Genomic DNA, 25,712 nt, shown 5'->3' with positions numbered 1-25,712 from the left:
AGCTGCCTCGGCGGAAGTTGAGTTTGGGTCTGTTACGATTTCCAAGCCCCCGTTTCTGCCGGCAGTGCGGGGGCTCCGATCGAAGGCTGGGCTTGCTGACATTGAGGGAGCTGTGCCAGGACACTGTCATTGATGTCTGTGGCTGTCGATGAGCACTCAGTAGCTCAGCTGTTGACAGGTGCCGCCGGGGACATATCGATGACACACAGAAGGGCAGCTGTGACATAGCGGACGTTTATACTTCGGACGCTGAGAGTCAGTGAGAACTCACCAAGGCTGCTCAGTCTGGGCCACAGGGCAAGGCCCCTCTATGCCGAGCTAAAGATTTCAGGTCACCTGCTTCTGCCGCGGCCAGGCTACCAGTGGTCTGCTGGGGCGCTAAGCCACACAGCGGTCTCAGGAAAAGAAGGGACATCTGTTCCTGCCTTGGGGAGCCTGCTGCTCCCTTCAGAGCAGCCCATCCTACCTGACAACACTTCTGCCATCGGCCAACAGCTCCTGTCCCAGCAGCGAGGGACCGAAGTTGGCAGCTGATACCTAGCTGGAAGGGAGGACTCTACTGAGGACCAGCTTGAAGAAGGGTACACCTCAACTACATCTCAACTTTAGCCCTGGCTGGTGTGGCTCAGTGGACTGAGTGCGGGCCTGTGACCCAAAAAGTCACTGGTTCGATTTCTGCTCAGGGCACACGGGTGGGTTGCGGGTCCGGTCCCTAGTTAGGGGTATGAGAGAGGCAACTGATTGATGTATCTCTCACACATCAATGTTCCTCTCCCTCCCTTCCTCTCCGCCTAAAAATAAATAAGTAAAATCTTTTTAAAAAATAAATAAATTTGAACGTTATGTGTTCACTTCCCCTTCGCCTGGGACAATAGTGCAATTAGTCCTTCACTGGTTTGGAGTATGTTATTCTTTTTTGTCTGTTTCATTTTTTTAAATATTTTTAAAAATTTATCCTTAGAGGGGGAGGGAGGAATAAAGAGAGAGAGAGAGAGAAACATCAGTGTGTGATTGCCTCTCGTGCATCCCCTGCTGAGAACTGGCCTACAACCGAGGCATGTGCCCTGACTGGGAATTGAACCGGCGACCTTTGGGTCACAGGCCGGCACTCAATCCACTGAACCACATCAGCGAGGGCTGGAGTATGTTATTCTTTATCGGCTTATTAAGAGATATGATCCTGTATGCCACTGGCTTGTGAAATATTATTATTATAAATGATAATTTCCAGTGAACCTATGTTAAATACATTACTGGCAAAGACAGTCTCTGGGCATAATTTGCTGCGGGTGAAACAGTAGATCATAGCAACAGGAAGCTCCTTTATGGAAATTTAACTGAAAGAAAAAACCAAACGAAATAAAGACATGTATTGGTAGTAGGCAACCTGAAGACGAAATATTTCGCTCCACAAGAGAGGAGGAGCTGGGACGGAAGTGCTGGGGGCAGCCCTGTTCTTTATCAACTGTTTGTTCTCTTGGCACTGAGTGTGGGGCCTAAAATGACCAGAGCAGATTTCCGCAGAGCTGAAATCACTGGAGGCTTCAGTGTCCTTAAGGCCTGGTCTGGAAGTGTTTGGGTAAACAGGAGGGAGGGAAGGAGGGAGGGAGGCTGCAGATTGTCCTGCAGGCAGTTAGGGCTCAGGCTGGAGTTCAGTGGTGACCAGAAGCCCCTGCAGGCAGTTGAGTGACAGGATGCTATTTACATTTGAAAACACTGCTCTGGAGTGTCGGCCTACAAACTGAAAAGTTGCCAGTTCGATTCCCAGTCACAGGACATGCCAGTTGGGGGCATGCCAGAGGCAACTGATGGGTGCATCTCTCACACATCAATGTTTCTCTCCCTGTCTTTCTCCTTCCTTTCCCCTCTCTCTAAAAAATAAATATGGAAAATAGCCTGCCTACTTCCTAGGGCTGCTAAAATGACAAACCGAGGGGAAAAAAAGGAATTGTTCTGACAGCCGGGCTGAGATCAGACTGCGGAGTCAGGGAAACCACGACAAGGTGCCTGCATGATCCAGGCAAGGAGCAAGGGGGACTTGGGCCACGCAGGCAGCAGAAGAGGCAGTGAGAGGAGACCAGGTGCAAGGAAGGCACCGTTAGAGGAGAAGACGCAAAACAGAAGTGGAAGACCGAGTTACACTTCCCCCCGTTTTCATAAATGAAAGTAAACGTGAGACTGTTTGATGAATGAAATCAAACCATTCCAGGGAAAGCTCGGTGAGGGCTATGATTTACCAAACAAGAAATGCATTTCAAAAGACTTCCACATCACTGGTAATTACAGAAATACAAAACAAAACAGAAAAAAAGAATGCTCTCCCCCCATCCCTGCTCTGACTGGGAGAGAAATTTAAAGGTGTAATTATAATGGGTTAAATGGTCACCCCCACAATTCATGTCCACCAGGAACTTCAGAATGTGGCCCTACTTGGGAACAGGGCCTTTGCAGATGGAATGAGTTCCGATGCGGACGGAGGACGCATGATGGACCGAGGCAAAGCTGGAGTGAGGCAGCTTTGAGCCAAGGACACCCAGGGAGTGCCATTGTCCGGCCATGGGGGAGAAGCAGGGATCCCACCCCACGGTGTTTGGAGGGAACACGGCCCTGCCGGCACCTGACTTCAGACCTCAGTTTGCAAGCATCTGAGGAAACTGATGCTGCTCTGTGTAAGTCACCGAGTCTGTGGTCACTCATTATGGCAGCCCTGGGAAACGAACATTATTACGTTATGTTACATTATATTATATATTATACTGCATTGCATTGCATGACATTGCATGGCATTGAATGACATTTCATTGCATGACATTGCATTGCATGACATGACATGACATGACATGAGTGGGAGGCAGTCCGTTTCAGTGCCTGTTGGCAGAAGCATACATTAGTAGCATAACCTTGGGAAGGATGATTTCACAATGCTTACCACAATTCTAAATTGCCAGGTCTTTTGACCCAGCCGTTCCAACTTGAGAAATCTATATTAAAGAGATCATTAGAAATGTGTGTAAAGATTTAAAAGGAAGAGCGCTCCTCCTAGGGTTAACATGGCAAAGAATCTAAATTGGAAACCAGTCTAGTCAATTATGATGTTCAACTTACAATGAAATACCACATAGCTGTTAAAACTGGTCTAGACTGAACGAGAGTTCAGTGGTTTCGTAGGAAACTAAGCATATTCTTAACATAAAATGCAACAGTCACACCCGTCGCATTTACTCAAATGAGTGGAAAAGTGATGACCACACAGAAACCTGCGTAGGGATGATTAAGCAGCTTTTCTCATTAATCACCAAAACTCGGGAAGCAACCAAAATATCCTTCCATATGTGAATGGACAAATTACACTGTGGTCCATCCAGACGAAGGATTATTATCGGCAAAATAAAAAGAAAGGAGGTACAAAGCCACAGAAAGACATGGGAGAGCTGACCTGAGAGAGGCTCCGTGTTGTGTGATTCCAAACATATGACCTTCTGGGGACAGCAAAGCAAGGGAGACAGTAAAAACAAATCAGTGAGTGCCACAGGCCCAGGGGGACAGGGACAGGGATTAGCAGGCAGAGCCCAGGATATTTTTTAGAGTGGATATGCGTTGCCGTACATCTGCCCAAACCCACAGAATGCAGAACGTAGAGGAAACCCTAATGTCAACTCTGGACCTCGGGTGATCGCGATGTGCTGATTGATGCAGGGCTGTCAGTTGTGACGAATGTGTGACTTGGCTGTGGACACAGGTGCTGGCAGGATGGACGTGGTGGTGGGGGAGGGGGACAGGGGATACATGGGAACCCTCTGCACTTTCTGTTCAACTTCACTGTGAACCCGAAACTGCTCTGACAGACTAAGTATGTTCATTCCTTAAAAATTCAAAAGGGAACAAATGATCTCGGCAAGAGTATTTCGAGTATGTGATGTATTGTTAAATGAAAAACCAGAGTATAAAGACAATCTACAGTATGATTCTAACTTTTAAAAAAAGGGACATAGCCCTGGCTGGTGTCGCTCAGTGGACTGAGCGCCAGACTGTGAAGCAGAGGGTTACTGGTTCGATTCCCAGTCGGGGCACATGCCTGGGTTACAGGCCAGGTCCCCAGTGTGGGGGGCATAAGAGGCAACCACACATTGATGTTTCTCTCCCTGTTTTTCTCCCTCTCTTCCACTCTGTATAAAAATAAATAAAATCTTTGGAAAAAAGTGCTTTGCTCCTTTAAAAAAAAGGGATGCATATATTCACATGGTATTAGCTGTAGCGCACAAAACACTAAAATATTAATAATGGTGATCTCTGAGTGATGGGATTCTGTACAATTTTTATGTTTTTCTTTGTGACTTCCTGTATTCTTCAAAATGTTTATAATACACATGTATTTCTTTTGTAAACAGGAATGTAGAGTTAATGTCATTTAAAGGTCATAACAAATGCAAGGGTCCGACAAACGAAACATTAATTTGAGAAACAACAAACTGCTTCAACTAAGCTCTCAATGCCAGATCTTTTTTTGTTTCTTTAACTTACCCATCACATTCCTGTTCGTGGCCATTATAACTTTCCTTTTTTATTAAAGATTTTTATTTATTTATTTTAAATTAAAATTATTAAATAATTTTTATTTATTTATTTATTTTTAGAGGGAGAAAGAAAGGGAGAGAAACAACAATATGTGGTTGCCTCTCACACGTCCCCTACAGGTGACCTGGCCTGCAACGCAGGCATGTGCCCTGGCTGGGAATTGAACCTGTGACCCTTTGGTTCACTCATTGTAATTTGCTCGATTCGTCCCAAACTTCCCCAGGTTCTTCAACCTCCTTTTCTTCCTCTTCTTCTCCTTTTTCTCCCTCCTCCTCTTCTTCCTCCCCTTCCCCTCCCCCTCCTTCTTCTAACTAAGCAACCTGCCTACTTACTCAGGAATGTTGAAATTCATCTAATATGAACAACCTTGAATTCCCCTGCTTGCATAACAAAGTTTCCTGGAATTTTCACCCACTGCATTTTCCATTCCTCTTGTTATTTACTGCTCTTTAAAAAAAAGAAAAAGAACTGAGAACAAAAGTGCTCTTGGAAACTACCAACAAAGGGGAAAATCAATAGAGACTTGGAAGATAATGTTGTGAAATTATCTCCTAAAGCAGAAAAAAAGATAAAGAGGTGGGGCACAGGAGAGGAAAAGAGAAAGAAAGATCAAGTCCTCGCCAGATAGCTCAGTTGGTTAGAGTGTGGTCCCCATATGCCAATGTTGTAGGTTCGATCCCCAATCAGTGCACATATGAGAGTCAACCAATAAATGCATAAACCAATAGAACAACAAATCAATGTCTCTCTCATTCTCTTCCTCTATCTAAAATCAATGAATAAAAAAATAGTCTTTAAGTGAAAAGATCAGTCCAAGAGATCCAACCGGGGAAACAGAAAACACCACTAAACAATTTCCCAAAATTTGGAAGACATTTTCCAGTTCCAAGTTCCTACTTGGAGTTTCAAGTGCCCGTCCCAATTAAACAAGCCAACAAACAAACAGAAAGTAAAACCCACTCCGTCGCCTTTCAGAACATTCAGGATAAAGAGCGTTTCCTACACGTTTCCAAAGAGGAGGGAGGAACAAGAACATGTAAGGGATTGAGCATCAGATGCCATTGGACTCAGTGACAAGGTGGAAGCCAGAAGACAAATAAATGATGCCTGCAGAATCAGGACAAACTAATTCCAGCCTAAAACACTCTACCCAACAACCCGATCTAGTGGGCTGGTGCCACCGCCTCACACACTCCTCGAACCCCCCCGGGGACACCGTTAAGGCCGCTGGGAATGGCCTACCCGCAAGCAGCCCTCTCAACTGCTCACAAACCCCAAGTTCATGCCTATGGTATTGAAGGAGGTGAGTGTCAGGCTCCAGGAGGCTGCATCCTTCCGCGAACTTGGCCGTGGCAATTCCGCTCCCTTTGCTGTGGCCTGGGAGGGGAAGTCAGTTGGCTAAGAGGTCTTGGATAAACAGGACTCCCTGGCCACCGGAGAAAATGGTTCCTTTTTTGCTTCTACATCATGTTGTCTTCGCAGGACGCCCGAAACGTGGCGGCAACCTTGTGGCAAGCCCACGAGGCCAAACCCTCATGCTGAGGCTCCAGGAGCGGAAATTTGACAGACTGTGAGTTTGACAGTATCACTAAGCCTGCCCCGAACCATCCCGACTCCGACCTGTCTGATCAGAGTGAACATCCATCCTGTTTAAGTCACTTCCGGCTGGAGAAAGCATCATGGACAGATTCATACCCTTTCCCAGCAAGCTAATGGCCTCCACTGGCCTCACGGGAACCAAGAAGCCGGAGACGTGAAGGAAACTTCTGGAGTGACAGGGAAAGCGCACGTGAGGAAAGCAGCTGGGGAGAGGCCTAGAGAACAATGCATCCAGGCCCGGAGAAGGTCCCCAGGGCAAACCCACAGACGCAAGGCTTGTGACTACACGCAAAAAACAAAATCACATTAAGAAGGACTCCGTCATTTTCTTAAACAGGTTAGGGAGACAATTACAGACACACAGGAAATGAGGCAGAGAAAACACAAACGAGGTACTTTTTAAGTCCAAGGAAAATAAAAATTTGCACAAGAAAGGAAGCAGGGTCACAACACACCGCGTGGCTCAGCAGAAAAATAATATTTACGGAGGCACAGTAAATAAACTCAGAATTTGGGGAGGAAGGGCGGGGGGCAGGGAAAGCGAGGGGTGAGTGGGCTACTCCCTCTTGTTCTGCAACAAGAAGTCAGTGCCAACAGCTAAGGCGGGCGCCCCTGGAGCCAGGCAGAGTGGGCATGCTGTTCAGCAATATGGAAGCCAGTACTCCCCAGGAAAAGCTAAGGCCTCGAGGCATTACTGTAGTGTAATAAGGACGTGCCTGGCCTTTGCCGCAGGTTTCTGGCTGGGGGCTCCCTCTGAGTTCCCTGATAGTGACAGCGTTGCCCTTGTTATGCTAATGAGATAACCGGGGAGGGGGGGGGGGCTTCAGGATGGGGGCGGGGCCCCAGGATGACTAACTCAGGGATTAGAGGGTTGGGACGTTCAGCTGCCCCGCCTGCAGGGAGGGGGGGAATTGGGGCTAAAAGTGGAGTTCAAGCACGTGGCCAATGGTGTGATTCATCTCACTTCTGTAACGAAGCCCCAGTAAAGACTGGGGAGCTTCCCGGTTGACGGAGACGAGGACCAGTCGGGAGGGAGGGTGATGCGCCGGCTCCATGTGGAGCAGGCGCAGAAGCTCCGTGTTCTCATCTCTGCGCGCTCAGCAGCTACTCCTGATTAATGTCTTCTGATATTTGTCTGTTCTGCAGTAAGTGTTTCAGTGTAGCGCTTTCCGGAGTTCTGTGCATTGTTCTGGCAAGTCAGCAGACCTGAGGGGATCTGGGGACCCCTTGATTTTTATGGACACTTGGTCAGAAGGTCAGCTGCCCTGGGAAGTAAAGGAAACCTTGTTGGGAACCATGCGGCAGAGCTTGTGGGGTCTGCCCTAGTTCTCAGTGGTTAGTGCCTGAGTGGACTTGAGTGATACCCAGGGGCAGCTGGGACAGAATAGTTACTTTGCTCAATTCATTTTTCAAGGGAAAAAAGAGTAAACCTCAAGATCTTAATCACTGAAGGATTCGGTGGCCCAGGACTGAAGGTCTGCCCAAGGGTGGAAGGCCTCAGCGTGATGGTACCGCAGGGTGGCCAGTGAGGGCATGGAAGACCCTGGAGGCAGGGGCTGGAGGCCTTGCTTCCTCAGAGAATAGAGAAAAGGAGGCTTCTGGGCATTTTTCTATGAAAATGTTATCCTGAAGCCCTGGCCAGGTGGCTCAGTTGGTTGGAGAGTCATCCCTTGGATCAAAAGGTTGTGGGTTCAATGCCCGGGCAGGACACAGACCTGGGTTGTGGCTTCCATCCCCTGTTGGGGCACATGCGGGAGGGAACTGATTGATGTTACTCTCTCTCCCCCCTCCCCACTTCCCCTCTCTCTAAAAATCAATAAATGTATTCTTGGATGAGGATTAAAATAAATGAATGAATGAATTAAAAACAATACAATGTTATCCTAAAGAAAGAAGGTTTTGATCTGGGAAGACTGTCAATGTGAACAGTCATTTAATTCTACACCCTTCAGAACAAGTTAACTAGTTTCCTAGGACTGGAAGTGGCCAATGGCAGACTGACAAAGCCACAGTATCTTGTGCTCAGTATCTTGTGCTCCCCAGGGCCTCCTTCCTCCCGCCCAGAAGCACATCTATCTGTGCGGGTCTGAGTCCACCTCACTGAGTGCAGCCTCTCCAGGTTACCTTCCCTCTGCTCCAGAACCTCCCTTCCCCCACTGATTCTCTAAGAAGCATTTTCAAGCACTCTCTTGACAGAGAGGAGTAGCCCTGGCTGGTGTAGCTCAATGGATTGAGCGTAGGCCTGTGAACCAAAGAATTTCGCGTTTGATTCCCAATCAGGGCACGTGCCTGGGTTGCAGGCCAGTTCCCAGCACAGGATGCATGAGAGGCAGCCATACATTGATATTTTCCTCTCTCTCTCCTTCCCTTCCCCTCTAAAGATAAATGAATAAAATCTTTTAAAAAGAAAGAAAGAGAGGGTTGGATGACTTGAAAATGCTCTCCTAACCGACCTATGGACCAAGGGCTTAGGTGCCTACATCCTGAGGGGTCTGGGAGCAAGACGGGTCCCCGGGCAAGCAAAGACCTGGCGATGTTATGAGGAGACTGCTCCCCAGCAGCCCCCATTTGTGCAAAGTCCTAGGGGGAGCCAAGGACCCCCGTCTGTCTACCCAGTGCGGCATCTCTGTGCCCTGGTACCAAACTGACAACTGCAGTTCAGAGCCCAGTCCCCACGTGGGGCCAGCCAGGACCTGGGGAAGCCCGCCTATGAGTGCCGCTGTGGCTGGGAGAAGCGGAGCAAGAAGTGAGCTCTTCGTTTTAAGCGTCCTGTAAGCTTCCATCATCGAGCTCGGTCAAGGCAGTTTCTGGAACCACCCAGAGGCACGCTCCACGAAGGGTCGGCCTATCTGAACCGACATCAGAAAACTCCCTCAAAGGCAACGTGATATTTGTTTATTTGTACTAGTAAAAAAAAAAAACCCACTGGCGAAAACGCCTTATCTGGAAAAACAATTTGAACTTTTACTCACCTCCCCAAATCTAAATTGACATCTAACACGCAAACACAATAGCGGGCCGGGGAGACAGATCCTTTCGTACGAAGGCGTGTTATAATGTCCCCCAAACCGAAGAAGAAATAAATACAGTACTTATTTTCTGTGCACACTCACTTTCTCTTTAACATCAAAGCCTGCTTATGTTGTTGAAAACTCAGGGGGAAAGGGTGACCGGGCTGTGGCGACCCCACCCAAGTTCATTGTTACAATTCCTGAATCTCTGCCAAGGCGTTTGGCCTATCTCGAGGAAGTCCCAACCACAGCCCTGTTGTGAACGCTTCCACCCCTCCCTTAACCTTTGCACTCCTCAAATAGTTTCTGGTATCGTGTTTACTTTTATGTTTTCCAATGCTGTTTGTACGGAGGGAAGTATTTTAATTAAGTCAAGCAATGGAGACCCCGCCTACCACCTGCACGAGGTGGGCGGGTCGGTCTGTGGTTTGGTCAAAGCTGAAAGTATATAGTGTTGTAGCTCTGACAAGCCAGCTGATCATCGGACTAGCGACAAAGATGGATTTGTGAACCAGCTGTTGTAAACGCTGACATGCGCAATGACTGACACCAACCCCCGTTCTGATAGCTCTGCAGACTGGAGACTTCTCGCCTGCTCTCCTGAAAATAGCTCACTCCGAGCACAGGGAGACCCCAGCCCAGGGATCACCGATTCTGTGCAAAGGGGTAAATTGAAAGAGAATAGGGGGTTAGCAAAGGTGGAATGAAATGAGCTACGGGCCCTAAGAGACAGAGGAAGGGAAGCCCACGTGTGTGTGCTAAGAGGGACTCGGGGGACCCAGTGCTAGTTGCTGGTGGCACTTGTAGCTCCAGGTAGTTCTATCGCGTTCAGAGCACGGGAGGCCAGGAAGTTGTGCCCTGATGATCGTGAAGGCGGGCCCTGGTGGGGTAGCTCAGTTGGTTAGAGCATTGTCCTGGTACCCCAAGGTTGCGGCGGGTTCGATCCCCATCAGGATACATACAACAATCAACCAACGAATGAGTAAATAAATGGAACAACAACAATTCTCTCTCTCTCTCACCCTCAAGTCATTACATAAAATAAAATAGAGTGGTGAAGAGGAATTCACATCCTCCCTCTTCAATGTGTTTACCTGCAGGAAACCTGCTGGGATGCTGTGGAGGCAAGCAGTGACCTTGAGCCTCCGACAGCTGCAGGTCTGACCTATGACCCCAGGGTCGCTCTGGGGGTCACCGTGTTGCACTCCTGGAGGCTGAGCACAGGTTGTGCAAAGTGAGGAAGATCTTCTGGTGCACAGAAGGAAACCCCCCATCAGGTGACCCACGCTGCTCGTGCCACCAGCCGCCCTGACCCCTGTGTCAGGGTGAGCACCACCACTCCGACTGATTTCAGGTCTGACACTGGCGACCTGGGTGCAGTAACCGGGGCGCTACCCTGGGAAGGACGGGCGCGATCGCCAACAGAGAGAGACATGGATCACATGAAAGACGCCCAAGGCCAGCAGCCTTACCACCCGGCTCTCCAACATCGGCAAAGGCAGCTAACCATGGATTTCCCTTCCCTCTGGAAGAGAGAGAAGAGAGAGAGATGCCTCACCATCTCTGAAGAGAGAGACGAGAGGGGAGGCTGGTGGCCTGCGGTGGCAGAAGTGAGCTCCCGATGCTGTGACTGGAAGAGCCTTTCTACTTAAAGGTAATGCAGCATGGAAAAAAAAAAAGGTTAAGAATGATAGAGTGAATGTTCAAACTGCATGGTGATGGGAGCGGCAGGTCAGCAGACAACAGACTGCAGCCTCGAGACCCTCCACCAAGCTGGCATTTCTGGACTTGCAGTTAATGAGCGGGCCAGAGCGAGAGAAGGGGTTTGCCGACGACCATTTCAATTCTAGCTGCAGACCCGCAAGTGTAGGTGTGTAGGAAGGAAAGGGGAGAGGAGCAGGACAGGTATCGTTACACTGTGGGGGGAAAAAATGATTTCACTTCAAAGAAATGAATACTTAACCTTTGTACCTGAGCCACTCATAGCTGGAGATTTTCCCTCATTTTTATGAGCCAAAGTATTTCTAGCTAAAGACGGAGAGATCAGATCAACTACAGAGGCCCCGGCTTGCATATCAAAATAAAAAGCAGATGAGAAAACAATCCTCAAAGTCCTTCTCAGGGCAGTGGGGGGGGGGGGGGGGGGGGGGNGGGGGGGGGGGGGGGGGGGGGGGCGGGGGGAAGCCGCTCCATGCAGGCCTGCTTTCCATAGTCTTTGTTTTTAATGGTATTTTTTCCCATTACCATTTATCCCCACCTCTCCCCACCCCCGTCACCACCCCTTGCTGTCACTGCACTCTTGTCCTTACCCATGAGTCCTTTCTCTCTCTTTTCTATGTTCGATTGCTCCACCCACAACCCCTCCACAGTCTCCATGGCGCAAGGAAACCTCAGGGGGATGATGGCAACCTCACTCACATAGGCAATGGGCTGAACATAGAGGCTAAAGGTGCCAAGCCAGATAGCTAGTGTTAATTTTTTTTAAATGTACGAAACATTTCGTGGAGCTTCAGGTTTCTACAAATGAGTGATTTCACTTACCTGTGTGGATTACCCCTTCGATGAACAGCGCGCCACTTCTCGGGTCTTTAGATACATACCATGTATCGTGGAACCGGTTCATATTTCTTTAGCACACATTTGTTCAGCAGAGACTTGCGGTTTGTTTTTTTGACTTGCACCTTCCTCCCTCCCCACGTCTCCGGAGTTGAAGCGGTGACCAATGCGCAGCGGGTTGCGGTTCTCCACCTGGATCCCGTGTCAGGGTCTGAGCCCCACCCCAGGAGCTTCGGAGGCAGCAGGAGGGTCTGGGGCGGGCCCAGGATTCTGTATCCCCAGCAGGTTCCCACTGCTGCTGATTCAGGGCTGGCGCTCTGAGAACCCGCTGGGTCACCTTGTCTCCTTTGCTGAAGTCTTTTTTTTTTTTTTTTTTTGCCACCATGCAGCTGGGTGAACAGGCAGGGGTGTTTGTTCGTTTGTTTGTTTGCTCAGTACATGCAAGGGAAAATGAAAACCCAGACCCAAAAACCCCCTTTGGCCTGCGTGTCCCAATAGAGAGAGGCTGAAGGCAACAGCGTCCAGACATGGGGCTCAAGCAAAAGAGAAAGGGGCAGGAGAACGGGGGGCGGTAGGAAGACAGAGGCAGAGAAAGGATGGCTTTGGGAAGCGCAGAGTGCTACAAAGACGTGTTTTTCCTTACCCCTTGGGTCCTTGGACGCCCCCAAAATGGATAAAAAGCTATGGCTCTACGTGTGCTTTTTCCTGCTAAGATCCACCACTTTCATCAGACTCTCCAGGGAGGTGTGCGCTCTTCCGCCCGCAGCCAGGTGGCCCCGGCACAGGACAAAAGTGAGGGCAGAGCTGACCAGCAGGCACCAAGACACCCTGGAGACCCTCCCTGCTTCTGCTCTGGGCTGATCAGAATGCCGCTGCCTGCCCACCCCCCACATACCTCTGGAAGATGGAGACCTTCCAGAGGTCTGCCCATCCCTACTCTTTAGAGCCTCCCCCACCCTCAGATTCTCACATGGATTAGGCTAAAGGAGGATGTTCTGTAGTGAGCTGTCCCCTGCTCTGTGCGACCCACCTGCCAAGGGCCCGGGATCTTAATAGCTGTGCCATAGCCTTCGGGAAGCCTGGAGCGAGCTGCCTGGCAGAAGGCCAGGGAGAATGTGCTCTGCAAACAGGTGTGAGCAGACCCATGCTGTGCTGGTGTAGGAAACACAGAGATGCCGGGCCTCTCCGCAGGGTCGGGCTGAGCCTCGTGGGAGCAGCCCGGTAATGAAGAGTCCAACCACGGGGGGTGGGGGTGGCAGAGGGCAAGGAAGGCAGCTCCAGAGAGCGCGTGGCCGCAGCATGGAGTTGAGAGGACAGACAAGGAATCTTCTGGAAGAGCTCCCAAGGCTCACACCTAACTGAATAACAGCATGCTCATCCCTGGATCCCACTCCCCCAACCCTGCCAGGTCTGCTATCCCACTGTAGCCGCTTGAAACTACAGCCTTCAGGGCTTCTCCCCAATCCCGAAACACACACACGCAAGCACAGCATGCTTGCACGCACACACACACAGACAAGTGGGCAGGCACAGGCACACACCACATGCACAAAGTGCACACATGCAAAGCACATGCATGAACACACACAGGGATAGACACATGCCCATACACACAAGCGCACATGCATGCACGTGTGCACACTTCCGCTCTCACTAATTGATCCCCGTGAACAATGCAACCTGAGCCACTGGCCTGGCCCCTTGGCACTTGTTCCTGTGATGGACGGACACACACAAGAAGAACAGTGTGACGACTGCTTCTGAGGCGCTGGGTGAAGGCAAAGTGCTAAAAAAAGGCGCTGTCAGATTTGGTACGGGAGAGACGCGCTCTGCAAAGGAGGACGAGGAATTATTAAAAGGCACGAAGACTCTTCTCCCGGGATGACCCTGGTCTGTCCACTCTACAGAGGCCCAACCGCAGGGCGGCCGTGGCTGATAGAAGGATAAAGAGGCGGAACCGAGCAAATCCACATCGAAGAGAAGGCCTGGGATCTCCATGGAAACACTGGAAAACAACGTGCATGGATATGTACTTCACGGATAAAATATAAAATGTATAAGGGGCATATGAATCATTTCTTTCTGATTCTCTGCTTTCCTGCTTTTGCGACGTACTGGCCAACTACCATAGGAAGTCACCAAAACCCTGGGAGTTTTCCTGTTTCTCTTCTAATGGGTTTAACCAGCACAGTTACCACGCCCACGATCACCCGCCATCACCCCACATGGCCCCACAAGCAGCCAGGCTCTCTTCCAACCTCAAAACCAGCACGCAGCGCTGTTACTGGGCTATATCGGAGATGGTTCATGAACCACACAGTCTCGCTCGCCAGGAAGTGCGTTCAGCTTTACTTGATAAAACCGAGTTTTATATGAGGATTCAAATCTTAACTTTGGCCAAGTCTCCCTTCAACCTGTCTAATCGGGTTTCATATAACTCAGACAAGGAATTATTGACTGACTAAATATAGGTCTTTTCTCTGTTATAATTTGGATTCCAGACGAAGAATTTTAAATATTGAAGATCGGCTCAAAAACTTTTACCATTCATATTTGAACACAAAATACGTGCTTATTCATGTTGTTTTGGCATACTTCAACGTCAGTGTTAGAGAAACACTGAAGCTGCTACTACTAAAATTAAATTTGATAAAAAGCCTGTCATTTCATTGAATAATTGCCCTGTTCGTGGGGTTTTTTCCTGAAAAATTTATTCCATGCAATTGAAGAAAAAAATTTTAGTGCAATTGAAAATAATGTATTCAGTTGAAGAAGCCATCTTTTTTAAAAAACAGATGCTTTAAAATTTGTTATAAAGATGATGACTGGGTAGCTATTCTGTATCTCTTTCTCTGTAATGTGTTAAAATAACAGCGGTTTATTATGCACTATACCACCAGCATATCTGTGAGATCTCAGGGGCACGGTGATATGCTCTGGACTTGGCCTTGGTCTTTACTCAGAGGAGTTCATGAGACAGAGCAATGTGAGAAGACAGACCTGGATTTCCTGAATGGGCAATGCTGCTGCCTCACATTAAACCCACTGGAGGCTGACTTAATTAAACAGGGAAAAATGGTGCTATTAAAATTGCATTGGCTTCTTGTGATAGGCAGCCAAGATGGAAACTACCAGAGCGTTGTGAATTTCACGCCTTATACACACATGTTGTAACACGAGTTCATTTTCCTCAGGGCCTCCAGGTCTTGCTCAGGTTTAGCTGTCAGCTCTGACCTCCCCGAGTATCGGCAAAACTGTGCATGGGGACACACACGGACATTTCCCCTCAAGCCCTGCCTTAACCCACCCTTCCAAATGCCACTCCACACATGCACACAAATACACACATGGACACACGTGCAAACAACACACGGACATGTGCACATACGTGCAAAGAGCCTCCACACACCAATATTCCACAGTACATAGTCATGGTTTCAATTTAGCCAGATCCACCTCAACTCCTTTCGACAGCTTTGGGAGTATTCTTCCACCCTGTTTAGATGAACTGACAAAAAGATAAGACGCCGAGGATGTAGCTCTTCAAAGGCTTCCTTACGGTTGCTGTTCTCTACTTCCTTTAAGAAATACCTTGTCCCAGCAGGACATGGAGGCGTGCTACCTCAGCTGGAAGTGAAAGGACAGTGTCCCGATGCAGCCTGGCACGCACCAGAGCCTTGCGGACAGGACCCCACATTTGGGCCACAGCTCCCAGGCCAGGGCCGCATCGATGTGGACAGTCTCGTCCACTGAAATGAGCACTCAGTTTCCGCCCGTACATCGAGAGCAGATTAAACAGATGAAAGTGGCATATCTGTAATTGTAAGGTTAAAACGATTGAAAATACCTATACTAACTTGTAATTAAAAGGTGGATTGCACAGCCACAGTGTCTCCTGTACTTCCTGAATCACTGCCAAAGGACAGAAAGGCACAAGGAACAAAGTCCAAGGGACGGGAGACGGCAGCCCGTCCAGGCACAGGGCAGGTGACCCACGAGGAGAAGCAGCGGGCCCACCGCACAGAAGCCAGCTTGCTCAGGGGCTCAGAAAGAGCTCTGGGCAAGGGGACACAGGAACCAACCACAAAGGGCGGGGCAGGGGGCGGGGCAGGGGGCGGGGCTGCCAACAGGGGAGTGTCCGGGCTGCTCCCACCGCCCCGCCCTGGCTTGCTTCTGATTTGCTTGTTAGCGACCCATTGGTACATAGAAACCAGTAACTAAGGATCAGAAAACATTTCCGGAAAACTCCTCAACTTTAAAGACAGAAACCGAGAAAAAAAGAGAGAGAGAGAAAAGAGTCTTAAAATTTTGGAATAGTATCAACTTTAAAGACAGAAACCGAGAAAAAAAGAGAGAGAGAGAAAAGAGTCTTAAAATTTTGGAATAGTATATGTAATTTTTTAGAAGAGTTCTATTGAAAGAGAAATCAAACACTGAAGATAAAGAGAAAAATCCATACACACAGTCCAACACCCAACAAGCAGCATTCTCAGAGAGCAGAGAGGAAAGGTGTTTATCAAAGAAACACCCGTTATTTTCTCAAAATCAGAAAACACTCGTTTCAAACCAGATGATCGCGGTTCGATTCCCAGTCAGGGCACATGCCTGGGTTGCAGGCCAGTTCCCCGCAGGGGCCAGTTCCCAGCAGAGGATACACGAGAAGCAAGCATACATTGATATTTCTCTTCCTCTCTCCTTCCCTTCCCCTCTAAAGATAAATAAATAAAATTTTTTTTTTAAAAAGAAAACACTCGTTTCCATATTCCAAGAACTCCAAAGTGCCTGGCAAAGGTGAATACAGGAGGCCCATCACGGTGAAATTTCACCAGGAATAAAGAGGAGACGTTCAAAGCTTTCAGAGGAGAGGGCAGGCGACATGGAGGCTGAGGAAAAGGGACAGCGGCCCCAGTCGCAAGGACAACACTCCTGGCTAGGTGAGGGGAGGCCGTGTTTTTCAACTCTGGAGAAAAAAATTTCTCAAGCTAGAATTTTATACCTGCGTAAACCATCAACAAGGCAAGATGCAAACAGGATCTCCGTATGAGAGGGGCCAAGAAGCCCGCTGGCCCAGAGAACACCGGTCCGAAGCAGGGCGCGAGGGGACATGCACGGCCTCCACTCCCTATGGCTCTGTTTCTCACTCATTCATTCTTTTTTTTTTTTTTAAGAAAGGAAGAGGAGGGGACAGATAGAGAGAGTGAGAGAAACATCGATGTGTTGCTCCACTTATTGAGGCACTCACCGGTCACTTCTTGTACGTGCCCTGACCGGGGATTGAATCTGCAGCCCTGGTGTGTCAGGTGATGTTCTAACCAACTGAGCTACTAGGCCAGGGCTCACTCATTCACTCCATCCACAGCACTTACTGAGTGGCTACTCTATGCCCGGCACTGAGGACACGGGTGGATAAAATAAAGCCTCTGTCCTTGTGGAGATTTCATTCTAAGGGGGGAGGGACAGGAAACAGACAGGTACATCCTGTTGGGTAAAGTGCTGAGGAAAACAAGCAGGGTAAGACAGAGGCAAGTGTGGCCAACCCAGCAGAGTTCTGACTGGGCGAGGACGAAGGTGACCGTGGAGGTCCAAGCACAGTGTGCGACAGAGCCCTGAGGGGATCCGGAGGAAGAGAAACCAGGCAAAGGGACTCCAGGACCGCCCCATGCTGCCTGGCCTGGCCTCTGAGATGGCATTCTCCGAGGACAAGAGGTTCCACCTGCTCCCAGCATCTCTTCGGCTCCTCTGGGGGACGACTGTGCCCTAGGGGCAGGGCTGAGTAGTCCCAGTCACCACACGGCTGCTACCCTGTTGGGCCGATCCTGTCCCTGCAGGGGACCATACATGGGAGATGGGACCCCAGACAGACAGAAAAGACTCGAGCTGTTAAAATGGCGAGTTAAGGCCCCAAACCGGTCCAGGCTGACATGCCATCTTATCCTTCTTTAGCTCTAGTCCTAGAGAGGCATCTATCACCTTCTCTGGCTGATGTGGAAACTGAGGCACCTCGAGAAAAGGGACCTGCCCGGGGTCACAGATCACAGTGACAGAGCCCAGTTGGGACTCGGGCATTTCAGGGACCACTCAGCACCAGCTGAGAGAATGTTTTCCCTGTTACTCTTCATTTTCTCCACGCAAGTGAGGAGTAAGGCTTATGCTGTGAGGGGTTCACGAAAACAAAAGATTATTTTTTTAAAGATTTTATTTATTTTTAGACAAAGAGAGACAGAGAGAAAGAGAAACATCAATGTGTGGTTGCCTCTCACTTGGAGACAGAGAGAAAGAGAAACATCAATGTGTGGTTGCCTCTCACTTGGCCCCCACTGGGGACCTAGCCCATTCAGGCATGTGCCCTGACTGGGGATCGAACCAGCGACCCTTTGGTTCGCAGCCCGTGCTCAATCCACTGAGCCACAGCAGACAGGGCCAGAAGATCTTTTAATTCAGCGTTTCACGAAACAGAAACCTAGTCCTCCTAGAACTTCTTGAACTATCATTGTCTAGCCAGGGAAAGGGACGGGTACCAGAGCCAGGCTACACTTACTTGGCCTCAGATTAGAAACAACTACAATTCAGGAAAGAAATGCAAACTAAAAGGTGGCATAAAGTCAACCTGCAACAAAGAAGGTTTCAATGGCTGAGTTACCAGCATTGCTGCTACTTCCCATCCGGGGATACGCCACCTGAGCCTCCCATTCCCAACATCACACCTTCCTTTCTGTACCTGTCTCAGGCTGCAGGTAGGTCCTGAGCATCAAGGAATGTCTGCATCTGCGGGGCGGGGCTGTGCAAAGGTGCAGGGTGGGAGGAGCAGCTGCCGCCTGCCCACGTGTGGAGTCAGCAGCTCCGGCCCCGAGACTGCTGCTGAGGAAGGAAATGTCCAGGTGGCCCTGTCTCCCGGAGCTGACTCAGCTGACTTAGGCATTCACTCGTCACGTACAACCTGAAGCCAGACAGCTTCTTAGCCAGGTGTAAATCACTGTGCACTTCTATAGTATTTAACAGCTTAAAGATACGTTCCCATTTAATCTGCAAACTTTCAGCAGGAGAGAAGCACACTAGGGTGTGCAATTTACTCAAAATGAGTCGAAAATGGATGGATGTGCATGCATGGATGGGTGAGTGTGTGAGTGAATGGATGGGTGGGCTGGTGGCTGGGTGGACAGATGGATGGATGGATGAACTGATAAAGAAATGGGTGGGTGAACAGAGACATAAGCGATAAAGCAAATAAAGAAAAATTATCAAGGTAGAATTATGTATCGGGTATGAGTGTTCACTGAAACACTCTCCCAATTTTGTTTTATTTCAAAATTTTTTCATCATAAAACATGACAATCTCTCCCATCATCCTTGGATAGTTTATGCATCTGTGTGAATGACGCATTCAACAAGCCAGCGTCGAGCTCCCTGCCCCTGGGTACACACAGGGCTCCTCACTCCCACGGACTTGACTCTCCCTCAGCAGAGCGACGCTGCCCTGAAGAAGCCGGTGTCTTTAGACCAAACTACCTGCAGTGCAGCGCACTGGCCCCACGGGTGTGGAGGGCCTGACTCCACCTCCCAGGATGGCTTAGTTACTCTCATTTCCGTGGAGCACATCTCTCAACAGCTTAAATGTTTTAGTATGAAATATTTCCAATACATTCAAAAGCAAAAAGAGCTGTACGATGACCCATCCCTCAGACTCAAATTCTTAACAGTATCAAGATTTTGACTGATTGACTTTATGATCCCATTTTCTTCTTCTTCTTTTTTTCACAGAAGGATTTTCAAGAAACTGTCGGTTCTTCAAAGGCCTCTTTAAAGAAATGTAGAGTTTTTGCCCTCACTGGTGTGGCTCAGTGGATTGAGCACTGGCTTGTGAATCAAAGGGTCACCAATTCCCAGTCAGGGCACTTGCCTAGGTTGCAAGCCAGCTCAGTCCCCAGTAGGGGGCACACGAGAGGCAACCACACACTGATGTTTCTCTCCCTCTCTTTTTCCCTCCCTTCCTCTCTATCTAAAATAAATAAATAAAATCTTTTTTAAAAAGCAGAGTTTCAAAAACATAAGACCAAAATGTAATTACCACACATAACAAAATTAAAATAACTTCCTGGTATCATGGAACACTTAGTGCACAATAAAAATGCCTTGACTGTCTGAAAAAAGTCTTTTTCACCCCAACAGCCTTTAATCTAGATGCAAACAAGTGTCCATGTATCTACAACCTATGACCACTGCTCTGGCCAGTGTGGCTAGGTCGGTTGGGCATTGTCCCATAAACCAGAAGGTCACTGGTTCGATTTCCAGTCAGGGTATGTGCCTGGGTTGTGGGTTCAACCCGAGTCAGGGCATCCGGGCACGTGCAAGAGGCAACCAATCAATGTTTCTCTCTCACATCCATGTTTCTCTCCCTCTCTCTCTCACAAAAGCAAAAACAACTTTCCCTTATGAGTTGCAGTTATTTGTTTACCTGCACTAAAGTAGATACAAAGGCAGGATAAGTACATAGTTCTTTCCTTTTAATTGCTAGCTTTCAGAGTAAGACTAGGAGCCTCGTTCCAAATTTATCCAGTAGGGTCCAGTGAGTTGTCTGTTTGGCTTTCTCTCTCTTTTAAAATATACTTATACTTGTAGGTTTTTACATATTCTTTGTGTTCCTATTAACTGCATTTTTATGTGTGTGATTTTCAAACCGTCCCATCTTTGGCCCAATGCCAGTCCCTTCAGGCTGGCTCCTGTGTCTTCTGTTGACGTGACCCCCACAGGCTTCGGTAACGTCTTTGCTTTCCAGCCCAGCAAGACGTTCCAGGCTCACACTGAGTAACTCCTGCCCCAAACCAGGCACAGGCCGTTCCTCCAAGGAGCTCTGAGTAGGCACTACAATCGACGTGCTAGAATGTTCCCCGCCAGATTCATCACTGCCTCTAGAACTGTTCTGTGGACAGAGCCAGGAAATAGGGTTTTCTCTTTAATTTAAAAACATCAGCTCATACCAATTTAATTTCCAATTAAAATGAAACATTAGAGGGTCTTTAGTTCATATCAGCCTTTGTTTTTATTATTAATTTCTAGTTTTATTCAGAAGATGTTGATTTATTTCTACTTTTCCAAATGATTTGAGTTTGTTTTTTTTTTTACAATCAATGAACATAAGTTCAACTGGTACAAATGGTCCATGTGTGCTTGATATCAGATATGGTCTCTAATATTGGGGTACATTGTTTTAATAGTTATGTACAGTCCTGCTTATTGATTATGTACTGAGGCATCTCTATCCTTATTAACTCTGTCTCAGTTAATACTTTTTTTGGTCCAAATTCTACCTTGTCTGACATGAAGACTTCTTCTTTATAAATATTTTAAAGACACATTTATCACCTTAAATGTGTCTTTACAAAGCACAGAGTTGGATTCTGCTATTGGAGAATCTTTAACTTTTAATAGTCACTTACGCCTATTTACATTTATCAGTGTGGCTGATTTGCATACTCATGTACATGATGGGGTCCATGTTTGGGTGCTTTTCTGGTATTACTTTGGGCAGTTATAAAGTTTTCTATTTCTGTTCTACCAGCTTCTTCATACTAATACCTCTAAAAAATTCCTAGTCATCTCTTTTTTTAAGATTATTTATTTATTTATTTATTTTTAGAGAGAGGGGAAAAGAGGGAGAAAGAGTGGGAGAGAAACATCAATGTGTGGTCACCTCCTGAGCACCCCCTACTGGGGACCGGGTCTGCAACCCAGGCATATACCCCGACTGGAAATCAAACCGGTGACTCTTTGGTTCACAAGCCGGTACTCAATCCACTAAGCCACACCAGCCAGAGCCCTAGTCATCTCTTTATCCAGCTTTATTATTTATGAGCTTCACAACTGGAAAATTCCAGAATTATTATTCAGAGCCAGAAATACTTCTGATTCCAAAAATGAGCTCTTTCACTATGACCACTCGTGGTAAAGCAATGTATGAATAAGAAGGAAGGTTTCATAGGAAGAATGAAACCTCTCCCTCTTTCCAAAGAAGGAAAAGGAGGAAGTTAAGAAAAATGAAAAAAGGAGTTGGCCAAATCAGAAAAATCAACCATAAAAAAATATGGGAAATTCACGTACAGGTCACCAAAGTTGCAGTCCATTCATTTGGTATTTAGTAATTTTGGTTTAGAACTTAATAGATTAACCCTTAGGCTAGACATAAACATTACATTTTGTAGAGGGCCATGCTTTGTAAGTTTCTAAGAAAACCTTCACTTAGCAGTTTAGAGGCTTCTATAATTAGTTAAAGTAAAACGAAATAATTGGTGTGAAACGCAAGGGTTCGCTCAGTGGAGAAACGTCTAATTGAGGGTTGTGAGTGCCTTGCATCTCAAGGAGAATAAATATTTTGAAGAGTAACACTGAAGGTGGCATTTTTCAAATAAAGTAAACGGTTATTAAAAGCCGCAAGGAAAAGTAGTGGAAAGAAAATGGTAGTCATAGAACGAAGACAAAGACAATCAAATAATAAACAGGTTAACAGTAGACTAATGATAGTTAATAGTAGTAAACGGTACCATTAAAATTTTTATCAAATTTGCCCTGGCTGGTGTGGTTCAGTGGACTGAGTACTGGACTTCGAACCAAGAAATCACCAGTTTGATTCCCAGTCAGGGCACATGCCTGGGTTGCAGGCCAGGTCCCCAGTTGGGGGCGCTGGAGAGGCAAGGTATGTTTCCCTCTTGATGTTTCCCTCTTTTTCTCCCTCCCTTCCCCTCTCTCTAAAAAAAAAAAAGACACTCCATGCCACCATAAATTCATGGTCGTTGTTCCCTAAGGGGCTATCTACACTCTCTCTAACCACAGACTTGCAGGCCTTTCTGTTGACGCAGTCCGAGTGCTCCCCTTGGCGGTAACGAGGAAAGATGCACCCAACCACACTGAAGCCTGGATGAACCCTGAACATCTCGTGCTACATGGAAGAGGATGGTCACAGCGAACCACACTGTGTACAATGCCATTTACATGAAATGCCCAGAAGTAGCTCATCTGCAGGAACAGAAAGTTGATTACTGGGTTGCGTGGGGCTGGGGGGACAGTTGGAAGGGTGGAGTTAGGAGGGGGTGGCTCAAGAGAGTGGCGTTTGGGGGAGGTAATAAATATAGTCTAAAACTGATTGTGATGATGGATACACAACTCTGTAAATACACTACAAGCCACTGGATGGTACACTTTAAATCAGTGAAGTGGATGGCATGTGGATCTATCTCAATAAAGGTATTAAAAATATAAAAAGCTCTCCCATATGCTGAATGTGTTTGCAGGCACCTTTTGGCCCCTGAAAGCTTAACATGCCTGATTTGTTTATTCTAATATGTGTGTGCGGTGCAGTGTGTGGTGCACCGTGTGCATGCAACAAGCCAGCTCTATGCTCATCCGTTACTCCGCCTTCCTAGAACGCTGTCTGACAAGGCGCACCAACCGCCAAACTAACAGTTCTTATCCACTGATTCAGATGTTCCTTTCGTGAAATCTATCACAAGGAAATATAAACTTAGAGGTTTATATTCAAAGTGATAATCTTTTCATTGGGAAAAATGCAAGCACTCTACATATTTAGCAAGCAGAGAATCAATAAACTATGATCTCTCCGTATAAGGAGTAGCAAAAAGCCATCGAAATGTCCTCAGAGAACGCAGGCCATCGTGAAAGTTGTTCATGATCTATACAATGAAAAAGCAGAACGCAGTCCTGGCTGGCATGGCTCAGTGGATTGAGTGCTGGCCCGTGAACCAAAGGGTCGCCAGTTCGATTCTCACACACCCGGGTGGCAAGCCAGGCACGCGAGAGGCAACCACACATTGACGTTTCTCTTCCTCTCACTCTCCCTTCCCCTCTCTCTAGAAATGAGAACACAAAAAGAAAAAGCAGGATATAAAGTATATATGTAGTATGATCCTGTCATGAACATTAGACAAACCTACAACATGGATGTGGGGAAACCCACTGCTTTCTCCAAATACCATCCCCTTCCCTGAGAGCCACGGTGTCAGTGGAACGCGACCACGCTGCCCAGCCCTGGGAACAGGAACTGATCGGGGATGGCATGGGCACTCACACTGTCTTCCCCAGAAATGGACCATCCGGACTATTCTGTTCAACCTGGCTGTTCCCCCGAACTGAAGAGATCTGACCCCTCCCTCGGCCCCGCGGAGGGCTCCGGCAGCCGAAAGCTATCTGAGGAATGCGCCCTGAGCGCTGGCCCACCAGGCAGCTCCGACCCCTCGCTGACACTCAGAGCACCTAAATCCCATCATTCTTAGCTTCCCTGGAATGCAGAGGCAGGAGGCCTCCCTTCCGGCACTGCACCAGCTGTAAACAGCAAAGCTAATCCCTCGGGAACGCAGCTGGCTGGTGTCGCCCTGTGCCAGCGGCTCCCTGTGGCACCTTGTGTGACCTGCTCCAGTCATCCAAGAGCTGGTTCTGCTATGCGAACAATGAGAGTGCGGGCCGGTCCGAAGGGTCTGATCACTCGTGGAGAGCATGACGCACAGGCGTGGCCACTGGGGCTAGTCACCACTGTCTGCTGCATTTCCTGGGGACTCAGAGGGTCAAGCACTTCCTGCTCAGGGTGTGCCACTCCGGTCTCCCTGGGTCTTCCTCCCGTCCTAGAACAGAGATGGCACCAACCACGCGAACAGCAAGAAGGGCCGGAAAGTGCAAAGGGGAGTCTTCTCAAGCTGAACGTTCTCAGCCTCCCTGGAGCTGAACACCTTTCTTTGAGGAAAGGGGGTGGACACCTACCAACTCTGGCAAACCAGCCACAGGCATATGGGGAGGGAAAGGTTGCAGGTTTGATTCCCAGTGAGGGTGCGTATGGAATGCTACCGATCGATGTTCCTCACATCACTGTGTCTCTCTCTCTGAAGTCAATAACCATGTCCATGGGTGAGGATTAAACACAAACAAACAGAAGATGCCAACTGGCTGCTGTGGACATAATCATTACAACCTCTAAGCTGTGGCACTTCTCAAAAGCCCAGGAAAGTATCCCTATAAACACACACATACACGCACACACATTTCTTGCATGTAATGGACTTGGAAAAATCTGTCACACGGAGTCAGCAGGCCTCCAGAATCCACACCAGGTCAGCTTCCATTGCATTCTCCTTGAACTCTTCTGATGGGCGTATCTACCTTTTTACAGCTTGACTGAGGCATAGTTCACATGCCATAAAATTCGCCCATGTGAAGGGTAAAGTTCAGTGGTTTATGTGACTGACAGGCAGATCTTATACAGCATAGAGAGGAGTATAAAAAATAAATTAGTGTCCTCTGTTCGCACCACACTGTCACCCTCCCCTCCTCTATTGTGTTTTCTTGGGGACCCGATTTAGCTCAGGGCCACCTTCAGCCACTCATCAGCGCCTCCTGGTGGCCCGCAAGCCTGGCAGGGAGCCATAAACCAGACTCACTATGCCCCGATTCCAAATTACTCCCACCCCCGTGAAACAAGCTGTAAGCCCAGAATACGCAATCTTATTGGAAACCAAAGAAACAAGGGCAAAAAGGAGGTGAAAAAACAAAATCATTTTTGTATACTTTTAAAATACAGAAGGCAAGTTGGAAGTTTATAAGCACAACCTGAGATTTTTTTAAAAGACTTTTGTTGCACCATCTTTATCCCTATTCCCTCAAATAATCAAAATCCCAAAAACAACCGCACGGACCAGTCAAATGGTAAAAAACTCCCCGGGACAGGAATGCATCTGTATGTGTAGTGAACGTGAATGACCCAAAGGAATGAAAACCCTGGCAAGAGCAGGGCAAAACAAAACACAGAAAAACGTGACAAACACGTCCAAACACATTGTAAATCGCAGTAAGTATAAATGAGGGAAATGTGCCCATCTAACTGGAGACCCGTTTAGATTGTGTAAAAAGAAAAACAAACCCCACACAATCCACCGGAGACACATTTTTCTACAAAGAGGTGAAGAACAAGAAGAG

The 25,712-nt window shown here is 47.9% G+C and overlaps 1 protein-coding gene across 8 annotated transcripts in view; it reads right to left on the bottom strand.

Moving 5' to 3' along the window:
- TJP1 (tight junction protein 1) overlaps nt 1-25,712 on the bottom strand; it is a 209,110-nt gene that overhangs the window by 123,842 nt on the left and 59,556 nt on the right. The gene's annotated exons all lie outside the window — the stretch shown is intronic.

The sequence above is a fragment of the Sturnira hondurensis genome, unplaced genomic scaffold (genome assembly GCF_014824575.4).
Source record: "Sturnira hondurensis isolate 20B ecotype Veracruz unplaced genomic scaffold, ASM1482457v3 Scaffold0007865, whole genome shotgun sequence".
NCBI lineage: Eukaryota > Metazoa > Chordata > Mammalia > Chiroptera > Phyllostomidae > Sturnira > Sturnira hondurensis.
This window is presented reverse-complemented; position numbering and strand designations above follow the sequence as displayed.